The sequence below is a fragment of the Monopterus albus genome, unplaced genomic scaffold (genome assembly GCF_001952655.1).
Source record: "Monopterus albus unplaced genomic scaffold, M_albus_1.0 scaffold27.1, whole genome shotgun sequence".
Classification (NCBI taxonomy): Eukaryota; Metazoa; Chordata; class Actinopteri; order Synbranchiformes; family Synbranchidae; genus Monopterus; species Monopterus albus.
The window spans coordinates 1,870,366-1,876,365 of record NW_018127907.1 but is presented as its reverse complement, the minus strand read 5'-3'; the positions used below and the strand labels follow the sequence as shown (position 1 = coordinate 1,876,365).

Below are 6,000 nucleotides of genomic sequence, written 5' to 3'. Positions count from 1 at the left end.
ACATACAAACAGTGCACTTTAAAGCCACTACAACCCTGATTAAAAGGGAGAAAAACTGATATTTGACTAGTCTAATACACTAAATCCTGCTAGTATTATCACACTCGAGGAGGATATGTGAGGTGAAGGGCATCGGTGCTCAATCTGATTGATAAGCTTTATAAATGTGCATGTGAGTGTGTGTGTGTGTGTGTGTGTTGTGGTCTGTCAATTGTCACAGCCTTCCTTGTTTTAGAGGTCATCTGACACTGGGTCAGTGAACAAAGCCTCAGAGGTTTTGCACAGACGTCCTGTTTACTGTTCCTGTCTGAAATCTGATCAGGAAGATTCATAACTAGACGATTAGACCTGTTGCTGCTGCTGTGTCCTGATCAGTGTGTATCTGAATGGTCTTTGCTGCATACGCGTTTATGCTTAGGTTCTTGCATCCTGTGCAGCCTGAGGAAGGCACAGGAGCGAGTGTATGCTAATTTTGTTTTCTTTGTTTCAGCTGCCATCATGTACATTTAAGACCAGAAGTTTCTCAATTTTACCATAAAATGTGTCAAGAACTCACATACAACAGTTGTGTAATGTTTTCTGTGGTTCTAGAGGACACTTATCTCAGGCAGGGTGTGTCAAAGTAAATTTTGTGGTTGGTTGCATTCTGGGAAACATAGGATCCGGTGTTTTTGGAGTTGGACCGATACTAAGGGGCTAAAAGTTTCACAACACAGCTTGGAGAGATCACTACCCAGAGAATTGGTAACATGGTGTCAGGAAAAGGAAATGTCTTTCTGTCTGCGGAGAAAGAGCCGTGGATGGCTAGAAGATGCAGGCTATATGATCTGTCTGAAGTTCGCTATTATGTCACAGCAGTTTGTAATAAATCTGGTGACAGTGGCCACGAGAGAAATCAGATTGTGGAACTGCATGATAGCCAACCAAAATTTTGGGCTTGCCAGAAATCAAGCCGTTTGATTGGGGAGGCTGTGGTGCAGGAGGTAGAGTGGATCGACCTCTAACCGTAGGGTCGGCAGTTTGGTTCCCGACTACTCCAGTCCACACGCCAAAGTGTCTTTGAGCAAGACGATGAACTGCTAGTTACTCACGGTAATATCACTGGTGTGTGAATGTATGTGAATGGGGGAAAACTGTAAAGCTCTTTGTGTGCACTACAATCTACAGAAAAGTGCTATACAAATATAATACCCTTTACCATTTGATTGGTTGAATAGTTTTCATTATAAACACTGTCTTTGTACATGAATGCAGTGCATTTCTAAGCTTAATCTGTTACAGTACAGCATAGTTTAAACAGGGGTCAACAGATAAAAGCTGTAGTAGTTTGTTTGTTTGTTTGTAGTTTGTGATTATAAGTGGGCTTTGACCCTGAACTCTTATCTTCTGTTTATTAAGACGTAAGTATTGCTCTCCAAGAATGTCCTTCGTCATTTGGGTTACTCAGGAGTGTCTTTGTATTGTCCTGTGTCCATGCTGAGACGCGTTCTGTGGCACATGATCTGAAATTGAAAAACAAGAAAGGTCGTAGCATCCGCCTTGTCAACTCAATCTAATTTTACAAATGCCAGAATGGGCCAATCAGATGCAGATGCATCATGTTTGATGCCCTATGAAACCTTCAGTTTCAGGTTAGGTTGTCGTCAGTGAGTTAGACCATTTGAATCTGCTGCTTGTGCGCTTCCTGTTGCTTCAACACAAAAGCACAGGGAATAGGTGTGTGACTGTGCAAGAGGGGTTGAAGAAAGATGTTTTTATTTGGCCATAAGCCTCAGCTGGGACCTGAGATGGAGAGAAAGAAGAGAGCTTGTTGGAGGAGTGGGTTTTGTGTACTCTCTCTCTCTCTCTCTCTCTCTCTCTCTCTCTCTCTCTCTCACACACACTCACACTGTGACAGGCTTTAGGGCAGGAGTATGATCACAGAGTTATTTACATTACAACATAGAGCTGCAAAGAAAGAGGGAGAGAAAATGGTTTCCAGATGTGAGGTGGAATTCAGAGCAAGAGTGACTCCCCTCCTCCTCTGCACAGAGCGACCGGGAGATCTCGATCAGCTTGTGCACATTGTAATGGAGAGAACGGGAGGAAGAGAGCAGCCACAAAACGGAGGAGAAGGGGAACCCGAGCCAGCAGAGGGAAGTGATGGAGATGAGGAAGAATAAAGAAAAAGTCTTCAAATGTCTGGTTTTGTCTGATCAACAAACCAACCAAAACCCCAAACATATTTAAAATGATAAAAAACAGACAAAAGCAGCAAATCCTCCCGTTTAAGATGCTGGAACCTTAGTTGATTAAATGACTAATACAGTTAACTGATTAGCAAAATGGTTGCTGAATTCTTTTCCAGTGATTGACTAGATGATTAACTGACAAAAATATATAAAATATAAATTCAAGGTACCCAAACTGTTTTTCACAATTAGATTTTTCAAAATAGTTTTCATAAAATCTAGTGTTTATTTCCTTTATACGTACAGTATGTTAAAGCTAAAGACTTTTTACCAGAGAAATTAGTTTCAATTTGTTTACCCATTTATGGTTCAAGTTTTTTTTTAAATGTTTTAAGAAGTTGTTTTAAATGTCTAATCCTTGTCTATACCATGTGAACCTTTGAAGGTAGGGGGTTGCATCCTATTCTAGCGCAAATTTCAAGAAAATCTGCAAAAGAAAATGAGAGTTATTGGCCATCTCCATCTTTCTGTAATAGTAGGAGATGCCATTAACCATGCAACAAAAAGTAGAAAATATGGTTTTGTTGATTTTGTTGTGGGGGCACTCTTTTAATTCTGCTACTCTTTTGAGGCACTCATAATTAATCTCTTCAGTGGAACTGTGCTGGAAATTATGAGGTCTCAGTGTTTTAATAATGACAGAGGTGTCATTTATGTTAGTGTTGATCAAGCACAGTGTGGCCATGCCCGCACAGTCCTGACATAGGAGACCACTCTGTACTATGGGGTGTGCTGGGGCTTTTAGCTGGGTTTCCATTCAGTGGTTTTGAAGTGCATTATCAATGCATGCAGAAAATAATCTGAGTGGAAACACCTTATGTGGCCATAAGCATGGCCATGGCCACACGGTGTCTGATTGCCATCAATAAAAATGACACCTTTATTAAAACACTGAGACCTCACATGATTTCCAGCATAGCTTCACTGAAATACAATAGCAGAGCTTTAATCAGCCAAATTAACTGAGAAGGCCTGCAGCTGTTCTGCCCTTCATTCTTTGTACTGTACCGTACATGGCTACCTGACTTGTCTATAGGTTAGACTGTGGATGATGTGACATTAGTTTGCATTATTTGGTTTTAAAATCATCTGGAGCTGTTGTCAGAGCAACAAGTGTCTAAGCCCAAACCTGCCAAGGTGCAGGTTTGCCGACAGTTAGCTGGATACTGACAAAGATGTGTTGGACTGATTCTAATGGAGTGACGTTCAGATACAAATGGCTCATTAAAGGTAACTGAGAAATCATTATGGCCTATTGTTGACATTATAATTATCATTTTTTCTAAATGTTAAAAGTCTGGACATTAAAAAGAACCAATCCACATACTGTGAGCAAAAACACACTCCCATAAAAATGCAATTAAAGCTACTTTTTAAGAAATTTTAGAGAGGTTTCATTCCAGCCTTACGATTATCATTTAGACCTTATTGTCATGTGCATCAGAGAGAACCTCACCAGTCATGTGCTAGCATGGCAACATCACTTGGATGAGAACATTATTATTTAAACCATCTTTTGAGAAGATGTTTGCTGTATTATTTTAGATACTGTATTTGGATTTTCATTTATGATAATGTACAACTGATGAACCATATATCAAATAAACCAAAACAACCTCAGACACCTTCTGATGAAAGCATACAAGCCAAAAATGTGTGCGGCTAAATCATGGTAAAAAAAAAAAAGTGAAGAGTTGTGCGACTTGTTTAATTGTTTAGTCATAGTGAACTGAAACTCACACTGGCCTGTAGCTTGCTGCGTATGAATCCTCAGAGTTGGAAACTCCCCCTCGATCTTCTGTAGTACTTGCAGTTTACTCTTTATCTCTCTCCCTCTCTCTGTCATTGGGTCCAGACCTCGGCTCATTTCAGGAAATACCAACATCCCCGTTTTTTTTTTTCTTCGAAGGGAAACTGACCAACATTCTTCTTGGCTCTATAAACAAAAAGCCATAAGATTGATCCATGCATATACACACACTCATGTACATTTACACATTTGATGAAGAATTGCACTGAGCTCTTGGATTAGTTTTGACATGTCACTGCTTCATACACACAGAGACACTGGATAGCTGTGTTTTGGAAAAACTCCTGTTGAATTTTGGGAGGTGAAAGGAGTGTGGGACCAGGTGTTTCATAGACTGAAGGGGAGGCCATAAATCTCCCTCCACAGGGGTGAATTTACGTTCATTCACAAAAGCCTTGGAGCCAAGTTCATTTGCCACTAAGTAAAGCGGCATGCCTGGAGTGGGCGTGTTGTGACTGATATCTGGAAATTCCACCCATGTAATTAAAGCTGCACTAATCAAGAATTTTATATCAGCAATGGATCTGTTGGCTGTGTGTAATGTGAAAGGTGCCACTTGTAGAGACAAAACTACAGATAAGTATCACCTACGTTTACACATCTGCTCAGTTGTTCACAGTTTCTCAGCTCACCGTTTTGGTTTTGCAGCCCACAACTTTAATGTTTTGGCTGACCCTCACAGTTCTCGTTAACACTGCTTTAGCCAGAGCAGGAAGTAGGGCTGCATGATTAATCATTTTGTGAGCTTGATTTAGATCCCTGTGCCATCTCGGTTTCATGTGACAATGATTCTGCTGTGTTTGCATTAGCAGGTAGATGCCTTGCATCAAACTTCCGTTTTTCTTGCTAAGCTTTGTTAACCAATAACAGAAATGCATTAGATCATGTGATGAGCTGTAGACAGGAAGAGAAGACAGATTTGAGCAGTTAGCAGCAAAAGAGTGGAAACCAAAACAGAGCTAAAACAAAGTTGGCCAGTGTTGCTTAGTGGATATGTGAATTAGCAACAGTTTGACATGTGGCCATATAAGGTTGTTTCTAAGCTTATGTTCTGTTCTGATTAGACTTGGTGGCATGATGCATAATGGCGCTGTTGTTTGGTGGTAAAAGTAAATAAAAGTCTAAATGTCTTTTCAGTATAGACTTGGATAAATAACTTTATTTTAATGGCTTCTCCACTGGTGTTGTAACTTGCTGTTAAAATGTATGATAGTGAAAATGCCCATTACCGTTACCTAGATGATCTTGGTTTTGTCCAGATCCCCAGTTTACAGTCAAATAAAATGCTGTAAAAGAAAAGCCAGAAATCATCACATTAAAGAAGCTGGAGCCCAAGACTACTGCATATTTGGTCAGCAACTGACTATGACAAGTAACCGATTATTTAACTTAAATTTTTCTTGTCACTTTTCTAATTGACTAATTTGCTATTGCCTCATTTTGGTAGTGATCATGCATAATTAGGATACTCGTACAGTAATTTTAGTGTTTGGAACTTATGTCTGTCTGGATGGTAAAAACTTGGCAAGATACTTTTTGATTTTATTCATATGATTAATAGACCAATGGAGCTGATTCCTCAGTAACACCATGGCCTCTATATAAGTGCAGATCCTTGTGTTTTAAATCTGTATACTACATGCTGTAATTTGAGGGCATCACCGATTTTCTCATTCAGTGTGAGTGATTTTCTGGAGTAATTCACACATTATGTAAAATTCATTATTGCTGTAAACATCCACTTTCAGAAATGCATTATCATTCAGATATGTGGGTTTAATTGGTTTGACCTAGTTTTTTGGCAGAGAGCCAGACTGAATGTGTTTTACATCCCTTCAATTTTGAAGCTTTTTGTTTATAGAATATTCTCATGTTCTCAAAAGTTTCATTCTGTCAGTCTGAATATTACAACTGGGTACAACAAATCTTCCCTACTGCAGCATCCAGAGAGAAATTGTA

General features: G+C 39.5%; 1 protein-coding gene across 1 annotated transcript in view; it reads left to right on the top strand.

The window, feature by feature from the left end:
* Window positions 1-6,000, top strand: part of LOC109957523 (uncharacterized protein KIAA1211) — a 45,576-nt gene that overhangs the window by 1,095 nt on the left and 38,481 nt on the right. The gene's annotated exons all lie outside the window — the stretch shown is intronic.